This window comes from Ascaphus truei, chromosome 2 (assembly GCF_040206685.1).
Source record: "Ascaphus truei isolate aAscTru1 chromosome 2, aAscTru1.hap1, whole genome shotgun sequence".
NCBI classification, from domain to species: domain Eukaryota; kingdom Metazoa; phylum Chordata; class Amphibia; order Anura; family Ascaphidae; genus Ascaphus; species Ascaphus truei.
The window spans coordinates 356,433,065-356,455,215 of record NC_134484.1 but is presented as its reverse complement, the minus strand read 5'-3'; the positions used below and the strand labels follow the sequence as shown (position 1 = coordinate 356,455,215).

General features: G+C 40.2%; 1 protein-coding gene across 1 annotated transcript in view; it reads left to right on the top strand.

Moving 5' to 3' along the window:
* SATB1 (SATB homeobox 1) overlaps window positions 1–22,151 on the top strand; it is a 187,256-nt gene that overhangs the window by 30,203 nt on the left and 134,902 nt on the right. The window contains exon 3 of the mRNA XM_075586910.1: window positions 14,519–14,612. The gene's annotated coding sequence lies outside the window, so the exon portion shown is untranslated. The remainder of the gene's footprint in view (window positions 1–14,518; window positions 14,613–22,151) is intronic.

Genomic DNA, 22,151 nt, shown 5'->3' with positions numbered 1-22,151 from the left:
ATATCAATCCGCACGATCCGACGTTGTCCTCCACACCGCGTGGGTTGAAAGTCCAGAGCGAACAATGTCTCTCCTGGTGTTAGAGTCTTTGGTGGTGTTCTGAGCCCAGAACCCACCTCGCAGGGCCGCACGGCTTCCGCTCTGTGTCCCTGACTACTTGATCAAATAAAGGGGCAGTGTCCCTATCTAGGGCCTGTCCCTAAGCTCCACAAGCTATAAGGTGACTCAGGACCTAACTGGGACCTTGGGGGCTGCTGGCCTATGCAGAGGGTCACTGACCCCTGCACCCACCTCTTACCCCTAGCTGGTCCGGATCCTGAGTGAGTGCGTAGCTGCAAAACCCCGCGAAATGTATCCCCTTGCTAGCAGGGGAATCTGGCCTTCTGATTGGCTCCCTGGCATCAGGTGTCTCTGCCCCTAAGCACCCTGGGGGCTGGCAGCCTATTCTCGCGCATGCGCGAGCTATCTGGGGCCTCCCGCGCTATCGGCCTCCTGCGCATGCGCGAGCTCACTGTCATGGCGGCGCCCTGCTCTGCTAGCCGCCGGGCCGGTGGCAACGCGATCGCGGCCTTAGCGACGGCCCGATCGCGTCCCCGGCAACCGGCCTGCTCGCCGCTCGCGTCCCCGGCAACCGGCCGCAACCACGCGCGCAACGGGGAAGAAGGGGTGAGTGCGCGAGGGGGACAAAGGAGGGGGCGAGTGCGCGAGGGGGACCTGGCTACACAAGATTCGCTGCAAGAAGCTTGTGATACCTAATAATAAGAACCATTCCTTAAAGGGCTACACTATAAATTATTTTATATGTCATTCATTCCAAGCTCACATCTGCTTTGGTATTTATCATAAAACTCAGCTACACAGTATCTTTTCCGTCACCACAGAGGTAAATGGTGAAAATATATTAGTAATGAAGTTATAATTGATGCATGCTTACAGTAGTAAATATATAACTCAATCTTATACTGGCAGTAGCCTATTATTTTGATTATGAAAAAATGCATTCTCTCTCTCCCTCCCATTCTTTCTCTCTAGCCCCCCCCCTCACCCCCCCACCCCCCTTTTACCTCCCCTCCACCCTCCACAGGACTGCCGCAGAAAAGACAAATAGACTCACCTCTCTCCTACCCATGCTGCCTCCTCTGTTTGGTGACACCCCCCAGGCACCTGACCCCTCCTCCTGTTTGGCTGTATTACCACCACCAGCCAACCAGAGTGGAGGAAACTGCCCAGCCCTCTAGCAACTGCCCTTCTCTCTCTTCCTGCTCGGGGAAATCACGCATCCCTGTTTAGGAAGCACTGCCCAAGGCAAACTTTGTGGCTGCGACCCCCCAAGATTTTCCGCCCTAGGCAGCTGACTAGTTTGCATAGTGGTTAAACCAGTCCTGAGCATGTCATACGGTATAACTTACTAAGAATGCTAAACTAGACTACTACTGACTGCCTATTGTTATCAGTTAACACTGGCCATCAAATCAGGATAAAGGTTTACATAATTGTAACAGTGTTTCTCACCCCCACCCCCCCCCCCCCCAATTGCAGATAGGGGCCATTACAGGCTGTATGTGGTGCATACCTGCTGGCAATAAGAGGGCTGAGTCGTCCGCGATGACTTTGGGACACAGGAACAGGCTTCTGGGGTCCATACCCCACATAATACTTAGCAGTGCAGCGCCTCCATCTGCCATAGGCTCCAGTGATGTATGGAGATGATCTCCCACGGTAGAACTTGTACCTTTCCCCCCAGTTAGATCACACACCAGGCCGGAGGTATATTGCAAACAGGAACGGTTTATTACTACAGTCTTTGCAGTAACACACTACGCAGCAGTCGTCTGCAGGATATAGTCTCTTTACTCTCAGCAATCACTGGAGATGGTCCCTGGACTGTGACTGCAGGCCAAGGGCACCCGCAGCCATCCTAGCTCTTCCCCACCTCCCTAGCGGAGGCAGAGGTATAATCACACTCACTCCTCCCAGCAGGGAAGAGCACATGGGTAGGCCCCAATCTCAGGCTCCCAGTTGTGTGACCTGCTTGCCTCAAGGGGAAGGAACAACCTCTAAATTTAGGGCGGTCCTGCCCTTAAGTACAGCCAAAAGGAGGGCACCCCGCTGTCCCAACTACAACAGGATGTGCCACCCTCTGCTGTCACTCAAGTGCAGTACCAAAGGTGTAGGGGAAAATACCATACCCACTACTGGCAAGCCTGTGAATACCAGGGTTTACTGCCAGCCCATTGGGTAGAATAGTAGCCAGGGGGTACCCCGCTACATAATATAGGGAAACTATTGCTATTGATATCAGATTGTCTCATTTAAAAAACATATTGCTGCATAACACATTTGGTTTAAACAAGTCTGAACAAGCATGTGAAAATGTAATAACTATAATGACATTATTCTAAATACAACTTGTGTAATGTATGATAATTATTTCAGTTTAGGAATAAAAAATAAACAAAGAGTACTTAATTTGCCCACCGATAATAGCAAAATTACTTCACACTATTTGTTTTTTCCATAATAGTGTGTGTTTAGAGAAGTAGAATATTTAAAGACCTTCTTTTTTGGTATGGTTAGGTTACCTTTGTATTCTTTCTATATAGTAAACATATTCTGTCGATTTGGCATTTTCATGATTCGTACAGTGGTTATTTCCTTTTGTTTGTATTTTAAAGCACTCCAGAGGTATCAACCTGTACATATTTAGGTATTTGACCATTTTTAAGTTGGTAAAAATGAATTAATGCCATAGAAATTATAAGAATTAAGCCTGTGAGACTCAGCACTTTTCTCTCCAGAAAATGGACGAAAACAAATGCCGAATTCTGTATATATTTATAAATTGTTGGATTTTTTTATACATTTCAAGTAAAAATAAAGTTTGGGGGAGATTGCACCTTAGCAATATATTGGGGTAGCTGTAAAGTGAAAGAAGTCAAGCAATACAAAATCTTCCCTACTATTCTGATAGTTTCTTTTTCTTAATTTATGGTATGCTTACTAATTTTATAAGCACAAAACAAAACACAAAACATTTTGTGGAATGCAAATTTCTCTCTGAGGATGCATTTTGAGCCTGCACTTTAACTGAGAAATAAATACAGCAAGAAATAGAAAAAAAATACAATGGTCGGGGTTGGGTATTTCACCATATTACAATGTTTGTCTTTTTAAAAGTGGCAAAACTAGAAAACTATTATAAGATCATTTTAAATATTTCAAATGCAAGTCCACACTTACAAATATATTTATTTGAGCCATCAGATTAATCAGACATTTTTTATTAAGATATACTGTCACATTATACTAAATGTACATCTTTTTAGCGGCACTGGCTCATTGCACAGTGTAAATGGTTTTAGCCAAGAACAAGGACAACAAAATGGTTTAAATATATTTAGTGCAACCAGTGGCTACAAGTGAGTGGCTGTGTCAATTGCTAAATTCAGAAATCAACACAAGCACTAAGTAAATCTTGACTATTGGCAGTGGTGAGGTTTTTCAGTCTGGATAGAGAACCTCCAAGCGTAGCTGTCAGCACTGGGTTCTATTCAATGGTAGTAATATACTGTACATTCTTATTGAGCTGACAATGTATGAGTTTTTGAGACATAAGTTCTGCGCCAGAGAGCTTGTAGTCAAATATTTGGTGACACAAGATTAAGAGCTCTACTCCAGGTTACATGAAGCTATGACTGAAAATTGATCCAGGATTATCTACTAGTGACTAGAGATGGGCGGACTAATTCCAAACCCCTTTCCTGATTATTTTTTTTAGACCAAATCCGATCCCCCCACTAAAATCCATCTGCAGATTGGGTACTCAGAATCCACCATTGGATTTTTTGAGAGAGAGGGCTCACACTGCTAGAGCTGCTGGCTAGAAAAGCAGAGGTTGTGGGCTCTAGTCCAGTTGGGTTCAGTAACTAGGTACCTTAGCCTCATCAACTCAATATAGTTGGTATGTAAATCCTTTTAGTAAGTGTAAGATATAACACATTTAAATATACTGTGCATATCCATTAGCATGCCTCCCAGGATACCTCAAGTGTGCTCCTTTTTCAGCACAGGCATGCAGGGCTGCCAACAGGGGGGGGGGGAGCCAGGGAAAGTGTCCTGGTAGCTGTGGGTGTCCGGCTGGCTGATGATGGAAATTGGACCCGGCCAGAGGTCGCATCCAACATCTGTGTCCAGCTGCAGAGCCTCTGGTTGCCCCGAGTCTCCCCAGCTGCGGGCCTCCCTCACTCTCCGACACTGAATGCCGGGCCCAGCTTCCAGCATGCACCGGTGTGAGAGAGGCAGAGCATGGAAGAGTGAGGTAGGCCCTCAACAGCTGGAGAAAAGCCGGGGACAAGGTAAGTGTATGTATTTGGGGGGCTAGTGTAAGTATGTATTTGGGGGGTTAGTGGGTGTAAGTATTTATTTGAAGGGAGTAAGTGTAAGTATGTATTTGGGGGAGTAGTGTTGAAAGTATGTATTTGGGAGGGTCGTGTTGTATATAGATTGTGGGGGGGTAATTATTGTGGGGTTGTGGGGGAGATTGTGTGGGGGGAATTGTGTGTGTGTTTAGCCAGTGGGGATGAGGGAGAGGGATTGAGTGAGGGTGATGTAATTGAGCGATAGGGGGGGAAGAGTGAGAGGGGCTGTTAGAGTGAGTGAGAGTGACTGAGGACGAGAGGGCGTAAGAGTGAGATTGGTGAGAGAAATAAATGGGGAGAGGGGGAGAATAGAGGAGGGGGGCTCGTGAGGAGGTGGGGGGAGCTGACACGGGGGGGAGCGGTCAGACCTTGGCACAGGAGGTTTGATGGGATTCTCTCATTGTGCTTATAGAATAATTTTACCAGCATAAATGATAGCTTTGCAGTTTATATATAGCCCCTGTCATGTGTTAGTGGCTAGATAGTACTACAATCACAAATATCAGAATTTCATGTTCCCATGTGTCTGTTTACATCATGTTATACGAAACCCTATTTCATGCAGTTATTCCCTATTAATTCCTCTCTTCCTTTTGAAATCATCCGTTTATACTTCATTGTTTGCTTGATATTTTTTCCTTCTTTACAGCCACTAAAATACATGGCTTAGTTGATTAAACTAGTAAGCAAGGAGGGGGCCGTGCACACCATAAAGCGATGCCAATAAATTAATGCAAAAGAGTCATTTAATGACTGAACACAGCCATAGTGATCCAACATTTCAGGATCCCTGATGAAGGTGCATGCACCAAAACGTTGGATCTCTACGACTGTGTTCAGTCATTAAATGACTCTTTTGCATTAACTTGTTTGCATCGCTTTTTGGTGTGCTTGCCCCTCTCCCGCCCCCCCTCCCCCCCTGCTTACTACGCTGTTGCCCTGACTAGGTTTTTAGCCTGTAGCACCCATACCATTCCCTCCTCTTTTTGTTGATAAACTGCAATGGCAGTGATAACATTTGCAGTGAACAAGCCCAGGTATTTTGTGGGTATACTGTAGGAGACAAACGTGTACAGTGGTTTCACACCAATATTGTTTTTTCCGCTGCCTTATTGGTATTCAGAAATATAGCATCTGAAAATTACTGTCCTGATCACATCAAAGAGGAAGAATAACCCAAAGTTATCAAAGAGCTGCCATCCATTTACATTTCTTATTCTGCCAATTTAGATAAACACTCAGCAGAAGTGGAAAGGCCAAATCGTTTGATGTGGTATGCTTAGGATACTACCCAATAAAACCAAAGATATGTTAGAAGTGCCAAAGTCAATTATGAACTGCTCAGCAAATTTTACAGTTTCACACCAAACAGATGTATGTTGTTTGCTTGGTTTATATGTGCTCAATACAATCCAGTAACATCTCTTGTGAGCATTTTAAATGTTGCTTATTAAAGTATTTGTGCATACTAGACTTAGTGGCATGATCAATCCAGTTTTCTTGTATTAAAATCATTTCTTCTTAGTCTTTATTTGGGTGCTCGCAGGGACCATTATGCAATGTAATAACAGTTTTTTCCCCCCTTGTATAACACTGACATTGTACACAGCAGCTTTACATAGGAGTTTTGCAGGCACAAGTGAATGCCCCGTAGAGTTTATAATCTATTTTGGGGTATCTGAGGCACAGGGAGATAAAGTTATTTACCCAAGGTCACAAGGAGCTGACATCAGAATTTGAACCAAGTTCTACTGCTTCAAGCTCAGTGTAATTGTTATCAGAGTCAGTGCCTTTACTCACTGAGCCCTGTTCTGAAGCCTTCTTCGACTTGCTTAGGATGATTTACACCCAATCCAATGAATGAAGCATAAACCCTTCCAAATCAAGGGGAAGTTTAAAGTTGTACAGTATATGGAATAGGGGTTTATAATCCAAAGGAAAACCATCATCACTTCTTTGGATCGATGTATCATGCTCAGTTACAATCAGAGTATTAGAGAATGTCAGTGGGTAGACATTGAGTGGAGTTATACAATGTAGATATATTAACATTGCTCTTCTTCTACATTCTATTGTTAGTATATTTTTTTTATCAAGACATTTTACCAGGAAAGGTAACAGATATTCATATTTTTTTTTAATATTTAGACAAATATTTTACCATGGAAAATACGTTGGAGCGTGTTATTTATATAATGACATTATACTAAGTGTCTCAAAGGTACTAACATTTTTTTACTGAGCACAAAGCAGCGACATTTTATTATATTTATAGTGGCATTATCAGTTGCTAGATTAAAAAAACCGACACAAGCCCTTTTGCTCATCAGAACGCTATTGTAGTCAAAAGTGCTTGAGCCCTAAAGGCGCTTGGGAGAGACCATAAGTAAATCTTGACTGCTGGCAGTGGTGAGATGTTTCAGCTTGGATAGGGAACCTTGAAGTGTAGCTGCTAGTATTGGGTTCTATATTGTGGGATTTATCAAGTACACAACACCCATCTGGTAATAATATGTATATTTTTATCGAGCTGACAGTATATGAGTTTTTGAGACATGAGTTCTGCCCCAGAGAGTTTACAGTCCAATATTTGGTGCCACAAGATTAAAACAGATTACTCCAGGCGACAGGATCTTTTGCTAGTGACTAGAAATGGGTGGACTGGTCTCAAACCCCTTCCCGAAGTTTTTAGACCTCTACTCTATTTTGTGAAACATATACATTGTCAAGAAATAGATTTCTCTTCCTTATAGCCTAGAAAGCACATCTGTTTTTTTTTTATCTCTGGATGAATAACGCCAAACAAAGGAAATAGAAATGAAGTTACACATTTTCAAACTAAACTAAAATATCATAGAAAGGTCCATACAGTGTCTTTTAGCAGCAAACGTTGTCTTTGTAGCACCGCTTTATAAATAGGGCACCATTTATATCTTTTTATTATATCTTGGCAGAATGAGCTCCTGGATTTTCTCTAGATGTAGGATTTTCAGAAATATGTGGGAGATGAATAGAGATCAAGGCTGAGATAAAGTAAAAATAAATCAGGAATATTCAGGACACAGGTATTACAATTTAGGAAATAAATATGTGCTAGCATTGGGAATAGGAAGAACATGGGTACAAACACCATTTCCATGTCTGTCTCTGCACCTCCCTCTATCCCAAGCACTTGTTTGCTCAGTGACTCTGACTTAATAAAGAATGATAGTCTTGGAAATCTGCTTTTAATTTATTCAGTTAATCCAAATAAAAAGGTATCACTTACTAATTAAGTGCTTCCTTATTTTTTCACAATTACTACTGGACCAACACAGCTATCACAATCTAACGTAGAAATGTGGGAAACAAATGCTGGTAACTCGGAAAGTCAAAACAACACAGCTTTCTTTAGTAGGTCTAATATATAACTTGCAAATGCTAAAATATGTAGTGTATAATCAACAGTGATTGTATTTTTGATTCATCTGAATAAAAAAAAAACAATCCTGAATTGGTTACATTTTTTCATTTCCCATTATCCATCCCATGGCTAATTTCCTTTATGTGCATTATTTAGAGTACAGGGTCATAAATACAACATTTAATGGAAACTCATAGCTTAAATGCTATGTAATAGTGATCCAACTTTATATGATATTAGTGTTAATATTAGACTCGGTTTGCAATTACCATTTTCTAATGCTTATGCAGCATTTTCCTGTAGGATTTCTGTCAGCTACTTATATATTTTGCATTAGTGTTTATTTATTCATGTTCATTTTATTTAAATTGACTGCATTTCAGAGAGACTTAACCAGGACAGGTTTATGTGAGCCAGTAACATATTGGAGTAGTGTGAGGCTGCTCCGAAAAATGAAGTCTGTGATATTTTATTGAAATGATAGCACAGTTTAGATTATTTTAACAAGCCTTTTACTGTATGTGGTTTACACCTATTCCTGACTTACTTATACTTTTGTACAGACCTGTGAAAGCCAGGACAGTCCCAGATAAACCACATTTTTTTTGTCACCTCCTCCCCTTCACTGCCAGAGTGGCCTGGAATGTGTTGCCACACCTCTTGCAGTGAAGGGCTTCATATTATTGCATTATAAAACAAATAATCCATATCTGCAACACCATGTCACTTCTTGCTTAATTAATTAACGATCCAAAACAACAGTGGATTGTGATACATGATGGTAAACTTGTTTTCTATCAGAATATATCAATTAAAACATGGCCATCATTATTTTTCTATGGAAACCCACCTTTTGCACGGTGCTTTAGGAATTGATATAAAACATACAGATGCAGCGGCCGTTATTCGAACACTTCATTCGTTTAATACCTTGGAATACCCATGTCATGGCGCGGGATTTCTTCCAACCGTACCGCCTTAAAATGCGAGTGAAGAAAATTGCATTTTAGTGTTCTGGCTTTAAACACCTGAAATTGACACAGTAGCACAGTAGCACAGCACTGTACACATTACAATTCATTCATTTCATTGCACACAAAGAAACAGAATCCATGAAATTCAAACAAAGCAACCACGATAAACACGTGTGCCTGGGGCGATTGGCGGCGTTATTGCCGCGTGGAGTACAGCAGCGCACACGAAAACGGCGGCATGATTTGTTCGAATAATGGCCGCTGCATCTGTAGCAGTTTGAGATTTTGGATTGTTATTAGAGGTTGGTAAAAGTAATGGATTTAAGCTTGTATCTCCTTTACTCGTTTGTAACGCGCATTGCATCGTCTCCAAGGACACGGAAATTGACTTATCTGTCAGATTTGACTTAAGCGCAATTAAGTGTTGTTTACATAAGCACCAATATATCAGATTCATACAAAGCTGTGAACTAACTTTGGATTGAGGTACTGTAGTTATTTTTCTCATAGCTAAATGATTGGTAGATCAGTTTCTTTCAGCTGATTAGACAGCTACTTGAGTGAAAATTATTTTTAATAGTTAGAAGAGACCAAATTATGATTTGAATGATGTTCTTTTAATATGGTTTAGGATGATCAAATTTTGCAGGGCAACTATTTGTGTTTAAATGGTTACATGTTGTTATTTCTCACTATAATAAAATATCTTCAACAAATATGCACACCGCTGCTTCCGTTCTTGGTGAAAATATCTCAAGTAGTTTACTTTTCCGTTCTCTAGCCTTGTGGTCAGATTTTGTACAGTTGCCAAGTTATATTGCTTAATACCTTGTTTATTAAGAAATAAGGTAGAGGTAAACATCTCTTACTTTAGAAAAACATGTTTGCTCTGCAAAAAAATAAATAGAGTTTGTTTACCAGTTTGTTTTATTATTTACATTGAGAATTGTAATATTTAAGGCTTCGTCTTATTTTGTTCTACGGAGAATACCATGATAGATGTATTCAAAGAAATGAAGAAATCCTCTGTTGCAAGCATTTTGCTGTTTGTGGTTGTTGTTCAGCGAAAAACAACTTTGCATATGCTTGTATAGATTGCATTTGAAAACAACCATCCAATTTAACATAGCCTATAAATACTTTATTTATAAGACTAACTATTCCCTAACATTATACAGCATTTTAGATATTTAAAGAGGATGGGGTTCGAACAATATTTTGCTTGTGATCACACTTTCTTCTGGCTTGTGTTATGTTTCAATTTAGAATATAGATAGATTTGTAATATCTCCACAATACATGGAACAGAGCAAAAACAATGTTTGGCATAAATGTCCCATCTGCGTTTAGTTGGTGTTATGCTTACATTAAGTGAAATTATGGACCATAGCTTGTAACATCAACATAATGTGTGCATTATAACATTCTGTGACCATTAGAGGTTTGACTAAGCACAGGGCAAAACGATGGACATTAGGTACAGTAACAACCTATAGAATTGGGTTTTAATGAAATGCTTTCAAATTTTAATTATTATACACGTTTGTTCAAATGCTGATTGAGAGTATACAAGTAAAATCAGCAAGAAAATAATAGCCAACTACAAATCTAGACTTCTCAGTAGAAAATAAAGAACACTACATTACATTGCGTTCTCTACTCAGTTTAGTTTTGTACTAATGTAACCCCCCCTGCTCGGCTCCCTAGGGAGGTTACATCGGTGTAGTGGTGTATTAGACATCCGCATTGATTTACCTTGTCTGTGGACAGGTGGGCAATTGAAAAGATGAGCGCCTGGAGTTTTATAGTACAACGTAAATCTTTATTTATGTTTTCATGCTTGGAGACCCTGCAGTCACAGGTACAGGTAAATTTGCATTGTTGTACTTCATTTAATCCATTCTCCTATCACTCCTAATATGGGTCTTCCGGAAGTGCCCACTCTTAACACTCATGGGATGTACATTTACTTGTATGTTACTGATGATCATATGGTGGATCAGGCCCCCCTTCTATTTAATATTTTATTGTCCCTTTTACTGTGAGCCCATGCCAACCCTTGCTTTAGAACTGCCACTTCCTCAAAGGGTACTGAATACTGTGGGTGGGGATCCACGAATAGGGCTGATCCCAGACATCCTGAGAGCACTTTTGCTTGGCCCACTGAGGCATGTCTGCATTCCCATTACTGGGACATGCTCTTCTCTCTTTTGGCCATACTACTTGATCCTATCTGAAGGGGCACTTACCCTATCTGAAACACAATAAAAGAGGAGCCTGATCTATACTATACTTTGAGGAACATATCTCCTACCTCTACTCTCTGAAGCTTCTCTCATTCTTCCATATTGGAACACTCTATCCCAGAATCCTCTGCTCCTATCTTTTATACCTTCTATGACGCAGCACTCCTGTGTCACCACTGAGTGGAGCTTAACATATACTCTCACTGTTAACTCCTAGTTTACTGTAATATCCAACACCAGGAGGGGGAGGAGGGTTAAACTAATAACATGACCCCTTATCACATATATAGACTGACTGCAGTGGCAAGTTATTCATGAACCCACATAAGTTCCCTTTTACTGACTGGCTGACAGTGGAATATTTTAGTAAATTGAAGAATGTTTTGTTGAAGCAGTGCACTATGGTCCACATTTACTAAGCAGTGCTATGTCAAGACACCTTCCTGATGACATCACCACCAGGACTCATCCTTACTGATTGGGGAGTCCGTGGATGCTGCTTGGTTTGTTTCGGTTGCCATTATGCCATGCAGACCTATACTACTACTATTCTTAAATTATGCTCCTTTATAAAACATTAGTAAGACCACACCTTGAATATGGAGTACAATATGGAGACATTATAGAACTAGAGAGAGTGCAGAGAAGAGCCACCAAATTAATAAAGGGGATGGACAATCTAACTTATGAGGAGAGGCTAGCTAAATTAGATTTATTTACATTAGAAAAGAGGCGTCTAATAGGGGATATGATAACTATATACAAATATATTCGGGGACAGTACAAGGAGCTTTCAAAAGAACTATTCATCCTAAGGGCAGTACAAAAGGACTCAGGGTCATCCCTTAAGGTTGGACGAAAGGAGATTTCACCAGCAACAAAGGAAAGGATTCTTTACAGTAAGGGCAGTTAAAATGTTGAATTCATTACCCATGGAGACTGTGATGGCAGATACAATAGATTTGTTCAAAAAATAGGTTGGACATCTTTTTAGATGGGAAAGGTATACAGGGATATACCAAATAAGTAAACATAGGAAGGATGTTGATCCAGGGAGTGATCTGATTGCCAATTCTTGGAATCAGGAAGGAATTTATTTTTCTCCTTATGAGATATCATTGGATGATATGTCACTGGGATTTTTTGTTTGCCTTCCTCTGGATCAATATACTGTAAGTATAGGTATAGGATAAAGTATCTGTTGTCTAAATGTAGCATAGGTTGAATTTTATTTTCTTTAAACTTGATGGACGCATGTCTTTTTTGAACCTCATCTACTATGTAACAATGTAAAGCTCCTCCCTTGACTGCATTTCCTGGATTGGAGAAACCTGCCTTTTTCTTCACTTTACTGGGCACAGTCTTGACTTACCTAGCTGCATTTAGCGCCCTATTATACCATATGCCAGCGGTGCGCAAACGGGAGGGGGGGCGCGAGATTACCGGCAGTGGGTGCGGGGTTTCCAGAGGCCCAGCGTGCTTCCCGGGCACTTAAACTAAGTGGTGGGGGAGCTGCAGAGCCTCTGTAAACAATACTTACCTTGATTCAGCCGGCATCTGGAGACGCCACGGGGTCATGTGACGTCACGTTGCTATGGCAACGTGACGTCATGACGCCCAGATGCCGGGAATCAAGGTAAGGAGGAGGAGGGAGTGGGGTTTGCAGAGAGGAGGACATCCGGCAGGGGGGCGCAGGGGAAAAAGTTTGCGCCCCCCTGCCATATGCTATTGAGTAATATCTGCTTTAACTGCTATAATTGCATTTATCTGGGTTTCTCTTACTATATTTGGTATCCGGATACTGGCCATATTGTACATATTTCCAGAAGGGGTCCTTGTTGGCAGCCCCTCTGAACTTATGGTTGTCCGATCATCCTACGATTATACCTGATTGTTATTAGCATACATTGGGTGGGATATCCTTTTGATTTTTCTCTTTTTTTAATTTGTAACTGCTGTTTGCTTCTTGCCATGATTGTGTTAATACATTTTTGTGATTCTTTTGCATGTCTACTCTAGATCTTTTCGTTTCATGATCGCTTATATGAAACACTTCTCTTATGCCTTGCACAGTCTTGCAGCATTTTACATCAGACATCACTGCTGTGCTACAGTTAAATGTAACATAATGTGTACAGAAAAAGAACAAAGACATAATGAATACTGGACACAGAACCAACAATTTCATTTTTGCTATTGACTGCAACAAGGATATTGGTGTAATACCTTCTTGGATCAAAATGAATAGTGACATGCTTAAGGAGTTAAACCTTTTTGGGTGGAGGCAGAGGGGTTACAGAAAAAAAGACACCTATTTTTAAATTAATTTTTAAAATTAGTTTCGAAATACGGGGACCTGAAACATGGGAAGCATTAGATTTTTTTTTTCTAGCTATTCCCCTTTGTGTGATGTCATTATGATGTCATTGTGAACAGGCAAAGTGCCAGTCTCTTTAATTCATTCTTGTCTGGTACTCTGATAAGCAGAGGACAAGATAAGGATAGAGCAAAAACTTTATTGATATGCAACCGCCATACGGAGCCCACGCTGAAAAGAAAAGAAATTCTGACTTTGCACCGAAACCAAAACAGTCAAATGTTTGCTGTAAGCATGATTACATTTGTTTCAAATACTTCAGTGCTAGAGGGGTCAGGAACACATTGCTTTGCTGGGCTTTCTCTGTAAATAATCAGCTCAATGCAATGTAACACGACACCATCGCTCTTGAGCTTTCAATTACCGATGTACTGTCCTCCTCTAGTACCAAACTTCTGTGTTACATTCCGATTGCAGTAGTTTTGATGTGTTTCTGCACTCCTATAGATTGTAAATTATTTTGCCCAGTTATTGCTATGTATAGTTTTGCAAACTTGTTGACTTTATATTGGTATGTATGGTATGACTTAACTTATAGAATGTATATTGTACATCACTCCATATATTATAAGCAATCTATCAGGATGCATATTAATGAATACAGCACAGAGAATAAAACGTATATTGTACATAATACTGTATGGCAATGACACAAATCTGTAATAAGTCATATTCAGAGGGTTTATTTGTAATTTTTCCATCTCTCGTTGATCTTTTCTGTTCAGCTTACAATAAATATTTCACCACCTTCCATCTATTCACTTGCCCCGTATATAGCAGGTATTGCGCCTGATTTTATAAACTGTTGCTTATGAATATTTCATTACCTATCTTTATTTTTGTTAGGATTGTAATGCCCTCTTCTTTTTTTTTTTTTTATCGAGTATGATTAATATTTAATTGTCATATCCTTGCTGCAGGTTGGTTTGCTTTGGGTCTGCTGTCACTCCTAATGAAGTATTTTTAATGCTTGATCCATAACAATGTGGCGTTTAATTCAGATTGTTTCTAGAAAAAGTGAACACAATTACTTTTACAGTTATAGTGATATCCTATACAATCACACTGTTACAAGCATTGTCTTTTTCTCACTTTAACAGTATTGAACTCTGAATATATAATGAATACAATATAAGGAATCATTTATGGGCAGTGATTGTGGGGTGAAGACTGAGTGTGAAGAGGGATGCACATGTAAGTATAATTCCCAACCACAAAATAGTGGCACATAAGGGATATATATTATTTAGGATTCTCAAAACAGCAGCAGTTCTGTGTATCAATATGCTTTGCATGTCTTTTGTATATGGAGTAGAATGAGGAGCTGTGAATAAACACTATGTTTCTTTCTTCCTTTGTTCCAATGTGCTTACCATTGTTGCAACACATGTAACCACTATATAGATGTGGTAGGCGTTATTACCCCCATTATCGCACAATATCACATTACTACTGGCTTTAACGTACAATTTCTTGAACCTCCATTTAAATAAATGGAGCTGCAAAAGACAACTTTGTGAGATTTTGCATATCAATCACGCTATGCCACAGCAGTAATAATGCCTGCTACAACTATGTCAGCTGATGATAATTATACCATCTTAAATGTGTTGTCCGTCCTAGAACAAAAATTAAATAAAGGCAGTGACATGTTTAAGAGGTTATCGGAACTGGAAGTCCCCCAGAGCTTAACCACATTTTATTCAATGCTGGGGACCCCCTAGTTACTGAGGATACCACTGAAGTTAGCAGCATTACTTCCTGGGATTTAAATCGCCATCTATTAGGCACACACAACAGATAACAGGACCTGCAACATTTGAAAAGCAATTTTAATTCCCCTGGAGGAGCAGAGAAACAAGCAACTTTATTGGTAAGTATCTCAGGAATGAGGGGGACACCAATGGTGAAAATGGTGCAATTCAGCACCAGTAAAAAAAAAATAAGTGGGGGGATATAAAACAAACATAATAAACATGATAAATTGGTAGTATAGACATGGATTTGTGTCCTTATAACTTATCATATTGGGAGGGGAAGTAATAGTACCTCAGGATGGGCGTATCCCAACACACAATAAAAAGGAAGCAAGATAATAATTATAAAATAAAAATTGTACCATAAATATCATATCAAATAATTACACTCTAAATTGCGTAAATAGCTTGTAACTAGTCTGTCACTAGAAGTTCAATAGGAAAACCCCACTATAATTTCCCTGAGACAACTAGGCTGCTTGTTTAAAACAAACACTAATAATATTAAACCCAACTTCCCACTGGCCAGGGACAAATTTCAGTTAGCTCTTCTATCCACCTCCTAGGTTTCAATCTCTGGCAGTACTTTTCTTTTAGAAGATGCATTACTGTTTCCGCTATCGCAGCTTCTATCTCAATTTCCTAATCTATTTTACTGTGCCTATTATCTAACCGGTGTTTATCTACTTTGGCAAGATCTCTTTCTACCTTTCTGTTCAAATTTGAATAATAGAAGTAACGTCAAATTTGTTTCTAAGTCTTCTCTTCTCCAAAGTGGCCACCCTTGCATGGAGTGGGTACCTTCTTGGTTAGTAATACAAGCTGCCATGTGTCTCTTATTTTTTTCTGTATTTACATTCACAAAAACCCCACATACTCATGGATCTCCAGCCTTTCCACTGCCTTACTATTCCGCCAATTGTGTTTTACAGCTTCTCTCACTCTCGATGGCTAGGCTTCTTCCCCTTCTTCAAAAGAGCAAACACGATTTTCAACTTGAGATCCTCTTGTTGAAGGGCACACTATGGGCTCTATGCAGTAAGCGCCGAAAAAGTGCAATCACCGAGGGTACCTTATCGGCATGATTCTGGTGATTTTCCCTCTCCATATGCAATAAGTGCCGAATCCCTTCCGAATCAAGCCGAAAACATTTGCTCCCACTCTGCCGATGATTTGCCAATCACACACAGGTGTATCGGCGTGCATGGCGAGGTGGTGTTAGGTTCCCCAATGAAACTTCTTGCTGAATCTGCCGAAGCAAGCATGTTTTGAATTGAGTGGCCCATTTAAGGGCAGCGTGTATTTTTATTCATTCTCTGTGTTGTTGGGAGTGAGAGAGAGAGAGAGAGAGAGACACACACAGAGCTGGCCGATTTACATATTTCATATTGACTGAGACAGTTGTGGTGTATTGTGAGAGCTTTGTCCTGTGTTGTTTTGTTTACATCTTTGTCTTGTTTTCACTTTGTAAGTGTTCAATGCGATTGTCTTGAAATTTCTTTTCTGTTCTTTGTGAGTGCTAGAGGTATGGCCGCAAGGCGTGGGAAGAGTGATGCTGGTGTGAGTGGTACTGGTAGTCGTGTGAGTACGTGTCTGAGTGAACGTAGGATTCAGGGGAGTGCTGTTGCTGCGAGTGTGAATGGTGTTGCTGGGAGTGCGAGAGGTGTTGCTGTGAGTGCGAGTGCTGCTGGTGGCTCTGTTGCTGGTGCTGCTGGGGTGTCTGGTGGTGGGGTGGTTGCTGGTGGCCCGTTTTTGGAGTCTCTTCCATTGGAAGAAGGAGAGTCCAGTCAGCAGCAGCCAAGCTCTGGGCCTGCACGTATTCGGAAGAAATGTGTGGAGCGGCCACGTAATCCTCGGTTCAATGAAGAGGAAAACACAGTTCTTGTCACAGGGATTCTGGAGCACTATGACTGTCTGTATGGGCATTTACTAGGTAAGTCTATCTTTGCATTGATTCTTCAAAGACATGTTATCCTAGGTCATGTGAGATGTCTTAATATCAAAATATTATTCTATAATATCTATCAATTAAACTTAATTGTTACACACATATTCCTTCATGCTTTAGAACGACCATAACAATCAGTCTAAAAATTTTGCCAAAGTTCATACAATATTCATGCAAGCTTCCTTACATTTGTATGTTTACACGTAAATGCTCATGTGGTACACATATTACACCTAAACCAGCATGTTTGTTATCTCTTGGAACAGGTAGCAGTTTAGGAAACTGATCGTTTTTATAATAATAATTAACGTCATATATTTTGTATGTATTTCAAGGGCGGACAAGTTCAGCACCAAAAAAAGAAATGTGGGACCAAATAACCTTGGCTCCTTGGGAATCTTGTCAGGGACCTGGCGAATTGTCGGAAGAGATTCGATGATATCAGGGCAAATTTAAATAAAAAAATACAAGCACAACGGATGCATGCTTCTGGCACTGGAGGTGGGCCGCCAGCACAATCTCTAATCTTAACACCATTGGAGGAGCAGATGCGGGAAAAATTTCTTCCTGTCGTCGTGGAGGGTTTGCCCGGGGACAGAGATATCGGAATTTATTCTGCTCCATTTCCACCAGGTGACAAATGTTACTGTACTAGGCGTATCGTAGGTTACAGTTCTTATCTATATTTCCGCTGCAACTTATACTTTCTTCCCAATATAAGCATACCTACATATATATATGTACATATGTCTCTCTATATCTATCTATCTATCTATCTATCTATATATATTTATATCTAGTTGTCCTACAAAAAGTAACAATTAATATATATGGTGGCAAAAGGTGGCGCTGAGTGCTCATTTGCATGTCATTTCCCAGAATCCCTTGCTGCAGTGGAAGCACTGTATACTGGGCGATGATGGGGAAAGACAGGGTTGCAGACCTGTCTAAGACATGCAAATGAGCATACAGTAATATTTACAGTTGCTATATATATATACATAAATTAGTGATAATCTATGTTACACCTATAAACAGATGAACAAAGGAACATAGGGCACAACGGGTTTAGCAAATCAAACTCATTTATAAATGAGTTTGATTTGCTAAACCCGTTGTGCCCTATGTTCCTTTGTTCATCTTTTCAGGACTGATTGCAGGCTTTCGTGCAAACACTGGTGCACCGGTAACTGTATCATTATTTTTCTTTTTGAGGTGTGCAGCATTTCTCTTATATTGTCTGGACACCTATAAACAGGCCATTACTGCCTCATCAAGTCTTGCATGGAAGATAGTGCATTCAAAGGCGAACATTCATAATTTGCACAAACACATTTCGTTATGATTAATTAAAGCTTTTTTTTTGCTTCATGTAATATACTGAGAGCATAAATAGGAACATGTACCATATGGTATTTAATTGTGTTCATATGTAGCTCACTTCAGATTTTTATTTTGCTCATATATCAGTGTGTGAAACCAGCTGCAATTAATATGTAATCACAGCATAGAGGAGAACACAGGGGGTGGGGTTGGGCACCGAGCCAGATCACAGGGTCATGTTACGGTCAAGTCTTGTGGGACGCCTTACAGGTGGTAGAAACAAATAAAAGGTCAGGGTGCTGTCACGTCTTGGAGGAGGGACTACAGTTGTTAGAAGCTGACAAGGTGAACAGAAGTTCATCACATTCATTTGAAATGGTAATTCTATGAAGACTTTCACCCACCAGCCCACTATATATCAAAACGTACGTTAGTCATTCGTTCACTCATATCTTCTTTTAACCTTATAGAAACGCCACATTATCACACCAGTAGCATCTTTTGAGCGACACACTGCATGTGTTGATGAGTGTCAGCCACATTGAGCGCTACACCTGCTTCTCTTAAATATTCCCACAGATCACTAAAAACATTCATTCACAATTCGACAATTAGGTACTGAATTATAAGCAGAGTCAACTTTGCTGTCATGGTAGTGATGTACATTATTATTGTTAGATTACTACACAACATATGCAGTGTATGTACAACAGAACACTTAATTTTACAACACATTCCTGCATGAAAATTGTATGTTGTATGGTTTTTACAATAAATGTGCCAATTAGGTTCACATGTACATTGATGTTAAGATGGATAATGTACAGCTTGGCAGAAACGTATTGTCATTTCCTTATGTGATGCTGATATTTATCCATAAATACTCCCACTACACAAACTTTATGTTAATTATGTACACATGTCAATAAAATTCTTATGTTATTCTTCTATATAGTTGCTCCTGAAGCTCATGTGTCACCTGACACTGAACATGTCTCATCACCTGGCTCATCCAGCTCATCATTAAGCATGGAAGGAGAGTGTATGAGGTGCAGTACATATAATGTGTACATTTCTAGATGTTAATTTGCCATGCTGAATAAATGCCTTTCACATGCAATTAACTTCACATCAGTTATTGTCACAGATGATGTAGTTTTTAATGACAACATGTATTGTGTGTGTTGTAAACTATCAGATAGGAGTTGTGAGGTTACAACAACCTTTCATTCATTCTTCTTTCACACTGAGTCGAAACATAATTGTTACTTCAAGCATAAACTTTTAATTTGACACAAATGAAAAATTATGGAAACATGTTATGTGTTACACTGTGAGAACAACTCTCATTATATTGATAAACAAGTGAAAGTTCCATGGCAGTTCATAATGTCTTTCTTTATTTGTAGAAGCAGATGTTGCCACTCAAGGACAAATTCACTCAAGTGACCATGAAGATGTTCCCACTCGTGGATTAACCCAGCATTCAAGTCCTCCTGCTTGTGACACCTACTCAGCTATTGCAGCTTCTGAAGAAAGAATCTTGGATGAAGAAAATCGTCGCCATTCAGAAATGATGTCAGTGCTTGAAAGGATGATGTCACTGCAGGAAAGGACAATATCACAAATGTCACAAATTGAAAGAGTCATCATCCAAGTTCCTAAAGAAATACAAAATGTAAACAGGACATTACAAGCAATAGTTGTGAATCTAAGCCAAGCAAATCAGTTGCGAATTACTGCAAGAGAACAACAATTCCACTTTACCCCATCTGAGGATGAATCTTTACATGCTGCTACTTTTTCTCCAGAGTCATCAGTTCTTCATTCTCCAGTTGTGGATGATACCGGTACAGTAGGTGCAAGTTCTGTGCAGGTCCCTGTCAACATCCAACCGCTTACATCTGTTCAAAATCAGGAACGGACACCTACAAATGAGACACGAAAAAGAAAGTTAGGGCAACAATTACTACTAACCAGCTTTTGGAAAAAGATTAAAACACCAAAACAAGAAACTGCTCCAACCTCAGTCGTGCAATGTTTAGCAACTGGTTCACAACTGCCACAGGCCACACCCAGTGCCCCTGAAGTGCAACATCCCACATCCAGTGCCACTGAAGTGTCACAGCCCACACCCAGTGCCACTGAAGTGCCACAGCCCACACCCAGTGCCCCTGAAGTACCACAGCCCACACCCAGTGCCACTCAAGTGCCACAGCCCACACCCAGTGCCACTGAAGTGCCACAGCCCACACCCAGTGCCCCTGAAGTGCCACAGCCCACACCCAGTGCCCCTGAAGTGCAACAGCCCACACCCAGTGCCACAGAACTGGCACAGGCCAGTACAAGTCGTACAGTTAAGGCCAAAGTACTTGGCAAAGGGAAAAGGCAAACACAACAGCCAACAAGCAGGCCTGTGACTCGCTCTCAAAAGGATAAACAAAAATAAATAATCACATTCACTAAATGTGTTGGTGTCCTGGTGGTGTTTACTGCAGACTATTTCATGCATAGTGTATGTATGATCATGTACAGATGCTTGCTAACATTCAAGTATGTCCTTGTACACATGAATGTTTAGAAATGTTCACTGACTGAATGAAGGCATATTTAATAACATATGAATATGTATTAATCATCAGTTGGTTAATGGTACAACATTACACACTTGCCATGTTTATAGAAGCTGACATTCACGATGCTCTTGTTCAAGATGAGATGTATGTGGGTTTGTTTGGTAGTGTAGATAGTCATTGCATGCTAATATTATTGACATACAACTTTAAGTAACTATCCATATAACAGCATACATTTTGATGTTGTGTTTTCTGGTGTTTTAACTCTGTAACACATTACTTACCTTAATCTTCTTTCATAGTTCATAATGTTTGCATGTTATCATGTATGATTTTTGGTTACAATAACAGATCTGTTAGTGTGTATGAATATACAGTATCTGTAGTCTCTCTGTTTCTCTATGGATATATGTATACACACACACACACACACACACACACACACACACACACACACACACACACACACACACACACACACACACACACACACACAGTGTGAGAGTGTGTGTGTGTGTATATATATATTAACTGATAAATATATATATATATATATCTGTATATATATATTTATATAGTGAATAGATGAGAACAAGGCACTCCGTCAGGTAGAAAAAGGTGGGTGCAAATCCTATATAAATCAAATAAGTGATACGATACCGTATGAGCGAATATCAGAGGCAGGACTCCACAAGGTTGTCAAAAAAGTATTGTATTCAGTGAGACATAGTAACCAACGTTTCGGTCCTCCACACGGGACCTTTCTCAAGGTGATGAACAAACAGAGTGCAGTATAACACATATATACCCTATTCAACCAAGACAAACAGGTGCAACACATGATATAATACAATAATCACTTACATGCTGAATACAGGACCCTCCCATAGAAGCCAGACTGTCAGATGTTAACAAGATCACTACAGCACTCCTGCCACGTAGGGTGCGCTCACTGCGCATGTGTGTGTCAATTGTTAATGTCTATTGGTACATAGACTTCCGTCGCGTGTTGCAGAGCCAGTGGAGGGCGCATGTAACCAGAAACATATGACTGCGCATGCGCGAGCCGTGCGCAAATGCAGGGAGAAAGTTGGTCATGAAAACCAATGATATGGCCATTGCGCATGCG